This window comes from Staurois parvus, unplaced genomic scaffold (assembly GCF_062004578.1).
Source record: "Staurois parvus isolate SC_StPar_1 unplaced genomic scaffold, SC_StPar_1.0 ptg000745l, whole genome shotgun sequence".
NCBI classification, from domain to species: Eukaryota; Metazoa; Chordata; class Amphibia; order Anura; family Ranidae; genus Staurois; species Staurois parvus.
In genome coordinates, this window is record NW_028318541.1 from 1,233,886 (window position 1) to 1,247,300 (window position 13,415).

The 13,415-nt window shown below is 40.4% G+C and overlaps 1 long non-coding RNA gene across 2 annotated transcripts in view; it reads left to right on the forward strand.

Moving 5' to 3' along the window:
- LOC149445180 (uncharacterized) overlaps nucleotides 1–13,415 on the forward strand; it is a 250,131-nt gene that overhangs the window by 152,385 nt on the left and 84,331 nt on the right. The window contains exon 3 of one of the 2 annotated variants that reach the window (XR_016306436.1): nucleotides 9,150–9,200. The exons of the other annotated variant lie outside the window; for it this stretch is intronic. This is a non-coding gene — a long non-coding RNA (uncharacterized LOC149445180). Of the gene's footprint in view, nucleotides 1–9,149; nucleotides 9,201–13,415 lie in introns of those variants that run through there. 2 annotated transcript variants of the gene reach the window in all.

Sequence of the window (13,415 nt, forward strand, 5' to 3'; positions counted from 1 at the left end):
CTGGTTGAATGGTATTAAACACAAACAGTATTATAGTCATCAGTGGACTTTATGTATATAAATGCATGACAGGGAAGTTGTCAGTTATCGTTTTCATAGCTTGTGTGGACTGTGTCGGAACGGTTTCTCTTCATATACAAAGCAAAGGCAAAGGAAAAGCAACTTGGAGTAAGTTGATGCAAGGCCAATGCATGTCAATGAACTGTGAATAATGATATAAGCACCTCCAATTGATTTAAAATGCAAGCAGAAGTCAGCTGCATTTGCCCATCAACACAAACCCAAAGTCTGATAACACAGACCCTAATGTGAGTACACACTATCAGTTTTTTTTTTTCATTCAATCCAGCTGGCTGAATGAAGAAAAATGTACAGATTGCTGTACTAACACAAGAGATGTTATTGTGGCAATGCCCCCCGCTGAGCTACTGTATTCTGACAGGGGGACTGCCAATGGCTGCAAGCGCTGATCGGATGCTGGTCTTACAGCATGCCCGTTGGACAGAAGTTGGTTGTGAGACCGGCTTCTGTCGGTTCCTGCCAAACCGACCATTTTCGACCCATGTATTCCCAGCCTTACAATGCAGATGACAAAATGTAATAAAAATTATTTTTGGTTGCTATGGGCAATACACTTTTTCCTTCTGGACAATGGAAATCCAGTTTGTCTCTTTCACTTCAAAATTATATTAAAGTGGTATTAAAGTGACACAAAAGCTTTGTTTTGTTTTTTTAAGTAACAAACATGCCATACTTACCTGCTGTGTGCAGCATTCCTGGCTCCTCCACCTTGAGTAGTGCCCCAGGGAAAACCGCTCATTCTAAGGGCACCACTGCATGCTCGTCCCCAAGCCTCTGCCATAAGACACATAAAGCAGCATCTCCCCCCAGCTCTCTCCTCATTGGCTCACTGGCTGTGATTGACAGCAGCGGGAGCCAATGGGCTTCTACTGCTGTCTCAGCCAATGAAGAGGAAAGGTCCCCAGACAGCAGAGGCTGCAAAAATGCTGCTGGATCAAAGGGGGCCCAAGGGTAAGGATTGGGGGGGGGGGGGCTGCTGCACACATGAAGGTAAAAAGCCTTGAGCCTTTAGAACCACTTTAAATCCAAAAACAAAAAGGTAATATATTGCAGCTTACCAATCCTTAGATACAATGACTGCACTAGTTTTCTTTTTTTAGCCTTTTTTCACCTGGTGATCTGGCCAGTAACGCACTTCCTCTTAGTGTGTCTCCACTCGGTGGAGGAGCAACAGAGACACCTTTGGATATCAGCATTGTCAGTCTAAGGGGAGAATAGTGTTAGATTTATATTTAGATAGAGTCGACTAACAAATTAAAGTTGACAGTTGTTCACACCCTGTCAGTGGTGAATGGTTTGTCTCAAAGCTCTAACCCTCTGTTCATGCTGCAGAAATTGATATATTGCTATAAGCAATACAGACAGTTATTCTTTCAGAAATGTTCATATTTGAGATAATTCCTTGACCTGCTCAATTGCTTTCTGGGAAACCATGTCAGTAGATAGATCTGCAGGGGGTTTGATGAACCCCACATACAAACTGCTGATCTAGGCAAGTTCCACTCAAACTGGAAGCTCGGCTTATTGACATGGGTGGTCTCAGAGTGGGTTAGACTCTGGCCAGCTATTTCTTGGAAAATGATATCACGGTATTTCCCCTCCACCCCTCCGGTATTGTCTCTGGACCTGGATTCCGTGGCATGGCAAAGCAGCCAGTGGATGTTTTTCTTCTTTTCCGTGGGTCATGACGGAATTCTGCTTTCTGGGAACTAGAACTACAGCTACATAATAATAATACAGCTTTTCTCGTATGTGGGATGGCGAAAGAGCTCTTTGAAGCTGAGGGACTGATTGGCCTAATGATGATTTCCAAGTTAACTGTTGCTTACTACTGGAAAAAAGTTAAGTGAGCAGACACAGACGGCATAAACTGTGTTTCCCTAACACTGAACAGACATGGGGCACTGCAATTTCAGCTGAAGGATTTGATAATTCAGCAATTTTGAGGATCTCAGAGATATCTAAACTGTTGACTCAGGGAGAAATCTGAGGCTACTCCTGGCAGTTCTACATATGCCATTTTCTCACCAACAATTGTTCTGGATTAGAGCTCTGCACTAGTATGGCCAACCTTAGCACAGCCGCAAACAGAACGAAGTATTTTGTGAAAAACATCAGTGTAAAATATGACAGTGTATATGTAAATGATTGAAATCTATAGTCCTTGAGGAAAGTGTCACAAAATGTCTTTCTGTATCTGTTCATACCATGATAAAGATAACCTAGTACATACTAGCAGTGGTGTATTTAGGTTTTGTGCTGCCCTAGGTAAGAAAAATTATAAAAAAAAACCAACAAAAAAAAAAAAACAGCATTTATGCTTGCATGTGCATGTGATCGGATGAAGGAAATCAGCAGAGCTTCATCACATTCACTAAGCTCTGGGGAAAATGAGTGCAACTGTACTTGCAAAGTTCACAGTCTATTTGCCTTTAGAAAATCTATCCTAATATGTCATAGGATAGCAGCTGCGAAGCTGATCTACTTCTTGTGGTTCTACCACCATGTGGTCTTTAATATCTTATGGTAGCACACAACTGGGTGGTATTGGCATTACCAGGTATATGGCCAGTCCCTCCCCAGCCTGTCAATCAACCTTACAATAGTGTAGCTGTGCATGGGATAACACTCCTTGCCTGAGCAAAAGGGTATTTCCTACCCCAAGGCTGTATTTCTTTCAATTTCTCTGGTATCTGACTTCAGCCTGTATTTTGACTGTGTTTATTCACTGCCCACCCTGACCTTTGGCCTCCCCCCCCCCCCATTTCTGAAACTGCCTGTCAACTTTGTACCATGCTCTGGTTCTATCCTTGTTAACTTACTATGTGCGCGGGTGTGCCTGCGGGCTGCAACCTGGTACAGCCCCCAGGAAAGTTCATAGCTCCTTTTGGGGTGTTCTGGTGAAAAGTGAGTTGGATGGAGGAACCCCCTCTACCAGGATATTGTATTCTGACAGTGAGAACCACCACTATCAGAATACACTGTCAATCTATCTACCAACTTTTGTTGAGTTGGGAATGGCACGCATTGATCAAGTTTGTCTGGTTCCTGCTACACTGGACGCATTTCAATCGATCAATGGCCAGCTTTAGGCTTTTTATAGGTTCACACCCTCTCTAAAAATACAGCTAGCACAGAGGGCCCACTACCCAGTTTGTGACTTATTGCATATTATCAGGTGCAACAAACAACAGTGTACTGCAGTGTACAGCACAATATGCAGGACATTTTTGGTAGGAAGTGCTGCCTCCTTCACATTTCAGGAAAAAGGGGCTGGAGAATGTAATCAATTGGCTATGCAGTGTGATGACGGTGTGTGAATCATACAGCCAACTGAACAGAATTACAAATATTTGGCAGGTCAAACAGCTCACATATATAATGCATTTTTCTCAGGAGTTATGCCTTAATGTCAATAAGCATAAAGGTGATAGATGTGGCAGATACTTGTAATAATGAAACGTTTAAATTCTTATGTAAGCGGACAGCTTTTGTATGACTTTTAACTAAGTACTCATTCATGGTGATGAGATTCCAGGCTTTGCTTATACTGTGAAATTTGTTTTGTGCAACAAAAACTTCCACAGAGTCAAAAACTTTCACAAAGCTCTTCTAGGATAAAAATATAATATAAAAATAATATTGATTACATTTTGCCAAGATTTAAAAAATGAGCTGACATGGATGTTGACATGAGTAACGTGTAAGAAATGGAGCTCGGCACTGCATACTGATATCACTTCCCTCTCTACACTGTGCAAGTGGAACGCCATGATTTCCAGGAAGAGTTCAGCTATTGATAGTCTGTCCCACGACCTATGTCTTTTATCCAGGTCATGTGTACCACTTAGTTCCTTTTCCTAAATGTTATGATATTCTCTTATCTAACAATGTAACCATGACTCATTAACATTTACTAAAAAGAAAAACGTCATTCAAATAAAAAAAACTATATCCCTATTTAATATTTTTTTGTAGTTATTTGTGGTTATTTTGGATATTATAATATATCAATTAACAGTCTTAGCAGCAGACTGTACCTAGCTTTTTGGCAAATTTGTCATAAACGTCCTAGATTGTAAGCTCGAAAGAGCAGGGCCCTCAATCTCCTCATGTTTTGCATTGTATTGGTATTGTTCTGTCACATGTTCTGTCCTCCTTTGTAATGTACAGCGCTGAGCGAACTATTGGCGCTTTATAAATACTGTATAATAATAATAATAATTATAAACTGTAGCCAAATCTGAGCCAGAGATTTTTTCCCAGCTGTGAACTTCCCAAATAAGCCCTGGTTCACACTGGATCGGACATTGAAATCGTGCCACTTCACTTGAAAGCTGCATATCAGTGTGACTTGTCCAGACATCTGTGTTATTTTATGCACAGATTTCTATGCAAGTCACACCTGAAATCGCAAAAAATAGTGCAGGAACCATTTTTTCAAATATGTGCGCGACCATAACCCTGAAGTTGCACCGATTTGAACGGTTCCATCACCGACAATAGAGTGCAACTTTCATGTGATTTGAAACTGTCAAATTGCATGACAAGTTGCACCGGAGTGAACCAGGGCTAAAGCAAGTGTGGTGAAGTTTGAAGGGAATGGCCTAATTGTGAATGAGATACATTTTTATCTTTTTACTAGATGGGGCCATGGATATGCCAAAGCAGAGAAGGAGTTCTCCTTTAATCTGGGATGCATGCAGCTGGCAGGGTGACTGCATGTGTTTCCTGCTTTGTCCTTTCCAGCATGACCCCTGCTGTGCTGTCATTACATGTCTTCATTCCCAGATAATGTTGCCATGTACTGGAACGTACAGGAGCTGCAGCACGTTCTACAAATGATGTTTCCTCGCACAGCGTGCAGCACACGCGTGCTATGTGTATCTCTGCTTTGGCTACAGTCAGCGATGCATTATCCGATGAGTCAAACATTTCAGTTGTCAGTGCCAGCTCCCAGTGTCAGCTTAATGGACTGGAACCATAACAGAAAGGCCCTGGAAAATGGAATATTTTACTGGCAGAGTCATCCGATTGGGCCTATTTAATCCACAGGGGTTCACTGCAAATGAATTATTACCTAGTGATATGAGGCTTGCTGACAATCCACCCTATCACCAGTGTCACCACACAGTGAAAGATGAACTGCCCTGAAAATACTGAACCTTAAAGCCTTTTCCTGATCTAATGAAACCTTGCAGATTAACAGTTCTCTTTTCATGGCTCCAGATCTCTCTCTCCACCATAGCATGATGTGGTCAATAGTTTTTACTACACATGGAGGTTGTGGTAGTTGGAATACAAAGGTGTGTTATGTTATCTTACACCAAGTTTGAATATAATGTCAGGGACACAATGAATGTGGAAGACCTGGCTACGGCAATAATTCATTTTACTGGCAGTCAGTGCAATCTGCTATTCAACAGAAGTTGACAAAATGAACAGGTTACATAATGTCATCCCTATCGTACACACTATTGGCAATTCTCTTTCTCAAGTTTAAATAGACTTCAACAAAATGGTGGCCATCTGTACACAGACACTGCCTCCCTGTTGCATAAATATAATGAGATGGGTAAAAGATGACTTCAGCTCCTGTTCTCCACCTATAGAGAACTCCTCAGACGTGTTTCGCCCTTTTTGGGGCTTAATCGTAGAGGCCAAGTTTGGAAAGGTTTCAAGTTTTGAGTGCCATTGGCTAAGCTATTGAACCAAGGTCAGGGAGTTATAGTGCATGTACAGTATACAATGGTTGGGTCGAAGAATGTTCACAGGTGGATAAATATGTCCCAGACAAATGTCAGATTCATAACTCGCTGCTTTCTTCACCTTTTGCTGATAGAAATTTACAAGTGATTCTCCTGACTTCTCTCTTCTACAGAGATGAGTGAAGGTTCAACCTTGAATGTATTCCACAGGCACTGGTTAACCCCCTTCTGAGATGTGGTGGGTGACTAGACTCCAGTAATATCAGCTCTGAAGGGGTTAATCAGGAGACTTTCCTCTCTGGTAGCATGCAGTCTCCACAGTTGGTGATTTAGTATTTGTTTTGGCCTGCTGTAAACCATGTCTGTATTTTTTTTCCTGCAGAATTGAAGCCTTTTGCGGTTTGGTTTTCTACTTTTCATCTTTTGCTCCAATGAGGTTAGGGGTTCACAAATCACAATTTCCTGCAGTGACTCTTTCGTCTTGTTATTGGTGTCTGTATTTTGGGCCTTTGACAGCCACGATAAACAATCAACAAGAAACCCCAGCACACCACAAACGGAAATACCGCAGGAACCCTAATAGCGGAGGCAACCATGATGTCACAAGTGTCATCTGAGAGCTTATGGAATCCCTTCTGTTTACTTATTATAAAATAATATATTTAAAAGTAGCCAAGTGTAACATTATCGTTATAATGTAGCACATGAGGTTTCAGCAAATATATATCTACAAGACAGCGAGGATTCATTTTAGTTGTGGAAATGCAACATGTAGCTTTTTTTTCCCTGAGGCTCCATTCACACTTGTGCAACTTGTCATGGGACTATGGACACATAAAGTTGTGAGACAAGTCGCAGCCGTTTCCAATGGCATCTGTTTGGATCTATGCGACTTTTAAAAGGTTCCTGCAATGCTTTGATCCGACTTGAGTGCCAATGTGTAAAGTCGCATTAAAGTCACACTAGAAATCATGTGACTTTGGAGTCACACAAGTGTGAACAGAGCCTGACATGATACATACACTGTAATAACAATGACTGAAGTCCAATGAATCTCATCATGCACTTCACTGAGGGAAAAAACAATGGTTGATCACCCCATCAGGTCGGTTAAGAACCAGAGTTCTGTGGTCCTGGCAAATGCAGAAGAGCATTTTTATGCCTGTATGGCAGCACCACGGAGCTTGCAAGTGAAACCAAAGAAACAGTACGATAAATTCTCATCTACAGACAGGGTACTTTTTTTTTTTTTTACATATAACCCAATATAATGTTCTTCTAACATCATGACAGCAGGTTACATTGATGTAAATAAATTGTCTGCCTGTCTGTTACTGCTCTCACAGTTGAAAAAAAACTTCAACCTGGCCAATAGCGAAATATGTTGGTATTGCTCATAGCATCCAATCAGTCGTAATTCTTTTACGGTATGTTGGGTTACAGCATCCAATTTGTATAAAAAAATAACCCGTCAAGATTTGCCCCAACATGCCAGTTTTTTTCAAGCAGAGTGCCGCCTGGATTCGCCAGTGGTGCCCTCCAACTACGGCACATCTAAAGATGGCATAACACATAAATACGACATAAAAAATGTAGACTTTCTTCTAGATATTTGCAGCATGTGTTTGTACTTGGAAAAATGCTCAATCATGCCTCCGCCAGCATGGAAACTGGGCTGTCACTGACAGCTCCTGGTTTCAGAGTAAGGCTCTATGCACGCAAGCAGTTTTTTTAAGCTCAAAAATACTGGTAATATAGTTTTAGAGTAGCATTTTACTTGTGTTTAGGAGCGTTAGCATTTTATTAGCCTTTTTACAATACATGCAGAAAAAAGCTAGACAAAATCTGAAAGGAGCGTTTTAGTAGCATTTACCTTTTTTTTGTGCTGTAAAAATGCTTCAAAAACTCTACAAAAAAAAAAATTTTTTCCTTGCTCTTAGATGCTGAGGCTCACAAAACACTAAGAGTAGTGTGCATGAACACATAGGAAAACACTATTTAGCTTCTAGGAGCAGAAAAAAATGCCCCTAGTCACATGATCACTGTGATAGGCAGTCTATAAAGGAGAAGTCTGTGTTTAAAAAAAAAAGTGCCTGTTGGATAAAAGTTGGATCAGGGCTTGAAGTAGGTTAGTGTCAGTGTGTTTTAGATACAAAATACATGTTTGTATGCACTTAAGGGTTGATTTACTAAAACTGGAGAGTGCAAAATCTGGTGCATGTTCAGTTAAGCTTTAACAATAAAAAATCTGGAAGCTGTCTGATTTTGCACACTACAGTTTTAGTAAATCAACACCTTAAGCCAGTCATAAATAGTTTGAACCTCCACCAGTTCAGCAGGGACCGACTGAGATTCGAACCATCTAAGGGCAGGCTGACTGTACCCAAGTTGATTGTTGTACAACTCGAGCACGACTTGGGTACAACCAGCATGTTGGATTTTTACAAGAGATTATTGCTAGCGACTATAGCTGCCAGCAATAATCACTGTGTTCTCCTGGCAGGGACAGCTCCCCTTGCCCTCCGCCAGTAGAACACAATAGCTCCAAATTGTTGCTGGAAAGAAAATTGCATCATCTATGGCAGTGTGTTTAGGTAGGAAAAAAACCCAAAATGTGTTCTATTGTTTCTTGGTCCTACTACAAAAACAACAAATACTACACACATATATGGTATCCTCATGCACAGTAGGTAATGGATTATGGTAATAGCATACAATTTACAGCTAAACTTTTTTTTGGGGGAGGGGTATTTTGGGTCAGTTTTCCTATGATAAGTAAAAAAACATCAGGAGATAAAGTATTAATATTTGCCACCAAAGTCCCAAGACAAGGTATAATTCACTTGGGGTGCCTCAAGATTTGCATTTTAAAGGTGTTCTGACTAAGGGTGAGAAACACTGCTCTATGCAACACTGGAAGGCAAAGAGCTGGAACCAGGAAACACAATGACCTCTTCACACCATGAGATTCAGCTCTGAATGATACCGATTTAGTGATTCAGAAGATGGGTGTCATTAGTTCTATGAAGCAGTCAGTATGAATGCAAAATGTAATATTTGACCGGCACAATATTACAATATCCTACAGGTACCTCTATCACAAGAGAAATTATTATTCTGTGTAAATATACATTCAGTAGCAGATTGAGAATTGTTTCTCCGGACCAGACTGTACTTTATTTTGTGTCCTCCTATGAACCTACACTTGGGGTCATCTGTCAATAATCCCAAACAAATCTGAGTGAAAGAATGTCTGAGTATTTTATGACCTGGAGATTAATTGTTGTGCAGTTATTTATAGGATCATGGCTCCTTTTTTCTAGTGTCCACCTTCATGGTTGCACAATTTATGTTTTGCAGACCTCCTATGGCTCTATCTGATTCTGAGGAACAGATTTATTGGCTGAGGTGAGCAGGGCATGTTCTGGGCTCTGATGGGATTGTCTGTGGTGTCTCCAACTATCAACTACAGAGCATACTAATGCGGTGTCAATATGTTGTCTACGTTATCACACAAACTAGTCCTAGCTACACAAGTCCATTTCTACTAGGTCTTACACACATTGTTGCAGATAAAGTGGAGCTAAACTCTCCTAGCCTCCAAGCACTGTACAATCTCAGCCTCTATTTAGGTCTGCATTTGCCATAGCAAATTCTATGACACCAGCCATTTGAGGGATTGAAAGTGCTGATATAACCACACTGGCAACTGTGACAATTATCACCAGAGATATGCATTAAATGTAGTATGTAAATGAAAACACAGCAGGAAACAATATTGAACTGTTTAACCAACTTCAGCTCTGGAAGACTGTACCCCCTTCATGACCAGGCCTTTTTTTGCTATACTGCACTGCGCTACTTTAACTGGTAATTGCGAGGTCATACAATGGTTTACCCAAACAAAATTTATATAATTTTTTCACACAAATAGAGCTTTCTTTCGGTAGGATTTGAGCACCACTGGGTTTTTTATTTTTTGCGATATAAATAAAAAAAGATCGAAAAATTAAAAAAAAAAACACTGTATTTTTTTACTTTCTGCTATAAAACCGATCCAATACAAAAATTTAAAAACTTTGGTTTTTATAGGTTTGCGTGAAAGTTATAGCACCTAAAAACTATGCTACACAGTATATACTGGATTTTTAAAAAAATATATACTACTAATGGCAGCGATCAGTGACGTACGTCTGAGGGAGTGCAGCAGGCAATCTGACACTAACTGCCAATCACTAACTGGCCCTGATATCACCAGTGACATTAATACAGTGACCAATGATAATACTATACACTGTCACTGTACTAATGACACTGCCTGGGAAAGGGTTAACACGTATGGCAATCAAGGGGTTAAATGTGTGCCTAACTATGTGAAATGTGTGTAAAATGCGCTGCCTTTACTAAACAATCTCTAAGTTTTTCATCCCTACTTTGCAGGGATGAGAAACTGACAGATCACTCCCTCTGTACAGAGCCCTGTGTTGTTTACCAACACAGAGCTCTGGGCTGTGATTGTACAATCAGTAGGTACGGCCATTAATCATTGGTTGGGACTTGCTGACACGCTCCAGCTATGTACAATCACAGCAGTTGCCTGCAGGGAGCCCAGAAATAGGTGGTGACCTACCCGTACACCGCTTTGCCTACAGCGGTCGCCCGCTCCAATATATTGTGGGTGGGCGTAAACTGGCTAAGGATTTAATAACACAGAACATTTTTAATTTGAACTCTCTTTTAGGAACCAATTAAATCTGCATGTTTTGTTCTGCTTTAACAGGCAAGAGGGTGAACATTGTATCACTTGCATAAAAATGCAATTTTCGAAAAGGAGGGTCTTCAAGGAAAACCCCCACCCACTGGGCCTTTTAAAGCAATTGCGCAATTTCTCCTAAATAACAACACCCGACAGCCCAAGCATAGCCCAGTTTTTGTCTATTAGAGCTCCTGCATATAAGACTGTTGTTCTTATCATAAAGCAGGATTAATCCTCCTGAACTTTACAGCCAAAAAGGCTGTCATCTTGGTCTCTGTTTGATCTGCAGTTGCCATGGTTTGGCACATGTGATTAGTTATCATTCATGGCATGACTTTTGGGAAACCGTTAAATCAATGGGTTTAGTTCTGCTTTAGATGCCTCAGCACCGACTCTGTTAAATGCAGATAACCCCTCTAAAAGTAATAGTCCCTTGTCCTTTTAGAGACTGTTAGCATTTGCCTATATATCCCACAGAGCAGTGAAAGTCTCAACTCTGTGCTCTTCAGTAAAGTTGCTCTGTGGCTCTTCACATACCATCCAAGGACCCAGGCTGATCGGGGCCAAGTAGTAAGATGCAAAAAGAATTGGCATTAATTCATGGGGAATCTCTAATTTCACTAGCAAAAAAAAGATATAACATAAATCACTGAAGCACCATTGCCTGAAACCTTCCTAAATAAACTCAGTACCCCAGTGAGATATTGCATGAGAAAGCAAGGACTTTGCTACCTCATACTTGAGGTCACCCAGGGACCTCAGCACAACAGACTGCTTGCTATACTGCTTTTCAATAACTGCAAGATGAAACTCAAGCTTTTGTTTGGCATTGTCCTGCTTATGGAATGACATGGCTTTTTCTCCTGTCTCAATTAGTTTAATTAACTCCCTTAAATTTGTGGAACTTCAAAGAGCTTGTCATTTCAAGTTGTTTAGCTTAAGCAAAGTTTAAATAAAGTGTTGTCGCTGAATGAACAATCGCGAAGGCCTGGAGCCTTTGATTAAATACATCACGGTATAATTGATAATTTTCTACACAGGAATGTGATGGGCAGGAAACTACATTCTTCCAGACTGTAATTGCTCCTTCCCCAGTGTATACACTGCAGTAATATGCACCATGAATAGGCTGCGGTTGAGGATGTTTTAATCACTGGGATCTCTGTACCCAATGAGTGCCAACTGGCTGCTCTCATTATTCAACTGCTACTGTGCAAGAACCTCAGAATGCGCGTCTTCCACTAAATTGGACTTTTAAAGGGATGGGCGATGAGGGGGATTCGTAATGGTATTAGAGGATATCGCTAATTTACTAATGGTCATATGAGTATGGATGTCAGACCACTTCCTCAAATTCAATGTATCCAAAAGTGAGCTCATAATATTTCCTTCCCCCTGCGCCCCCTCCCCTGACTTCACTGTCAAGATCAACTGAAAAACTATTAGTTTTCCCCCAGGGTGCTAGGTGTAATCCTGGTCTCTGAACTTTCCTTTTTGCCCGACATCCAACTGCTCTCCAAATTTTGCCACCTCAACCTCCAAAACATCTCCAAAATAACAAATACATACAAAATAAATTCTTAACCAATAACATCACAAAGCTTCTAATTCACCCCCTGGTTATCTCTCACCTCAACTATTGCAACACCATCCTCATTGGCTTACCTTTACATAGGCTATCCCTCTTCAGTCCATCATGAATGCTGCTGCAAGACTCATCCATCTTACCAACCATTCAACATCTGCTTCCCCTCTCTGCCAATTTCATCCATTGGCTTCCGATCACCCAATTAATAAAATTCAAAATGCTAACAACAACCTACAAAGCCATACACAACTCTGTCCTAAGCTGAATCACTTACCATGTCTCAAATACCAACCCAACCACTTGCTCCTTCTAGGACCTCCAGCTCTCTAGCTCCTTCTCTATCTCCTTCCATGCCCTCCTCTAAGACTTCTCTAGAGTCTCACACATCCTCTGTGACTCCTTACCCCAACTTGCCTTACTATCTCCTACTCTAGTCACATTCAGGTGACGTCTGAAAACCCATCTCTATATAAAGGCCTATCCTGCCTCCTAACTAAATAAACATATGCTTTTTCCATCAGCTCATCCCCCACAGTTATTACTTTTATGTATCATTCCAGCCTTCTTTTTAGATTGTAAGCTCTAATGAGCAGAGTGCCCGATTCCTCTTATATCGAATTGTATTGTAACTGTACTGCATAAATTTAGTAAAGTGCTGTGCAAACTGTTGGCATGATATAAATCCTAAAAAATAGTAATAATAATAATCCCACCTCATCTCTACATGAGGTCAGTTGTATGCTGGATGGTAAAATCCCAGCTAAACCAAAAGTTCTAATTTCAATGGATCACAATCCTGAATTTTGTCTGTGCTTTATTTTTATCTATCTATACTTGCAAATACGAAATACCTTACATTTAATAATAAGAGTATACAACTTTAATTTTTACCTAGCTCTAATTCAGCAGGAAAGTGACTAGAATTTTGTATAGATCATCAAATGAAAGCTTTATTTTAGTGACAGTTCTACAAAGCACAGAGCAGACAGCAGCCAAATAGAAGAGTAATTTATATGTAAATAGGTGTCGTGCAATACAAATACTATGATTTATACCTTGTGATTAATCAAAGATATGTGCATCCCATATGTTCATAAATTCTTTCCAAAACATGCATATTTAGTATGCGTTACGAACCATACAGCAAGTTCAACTTATGTTTTCATGATATATGCCATTCAATGTAACAAAATAAAATAATAGGCATAAAAGTCCCAAGTGTCCATATATTCTTATAAGTATGCGTGTTATCGAATATTCCAACCATGTCATCAGTTATTTC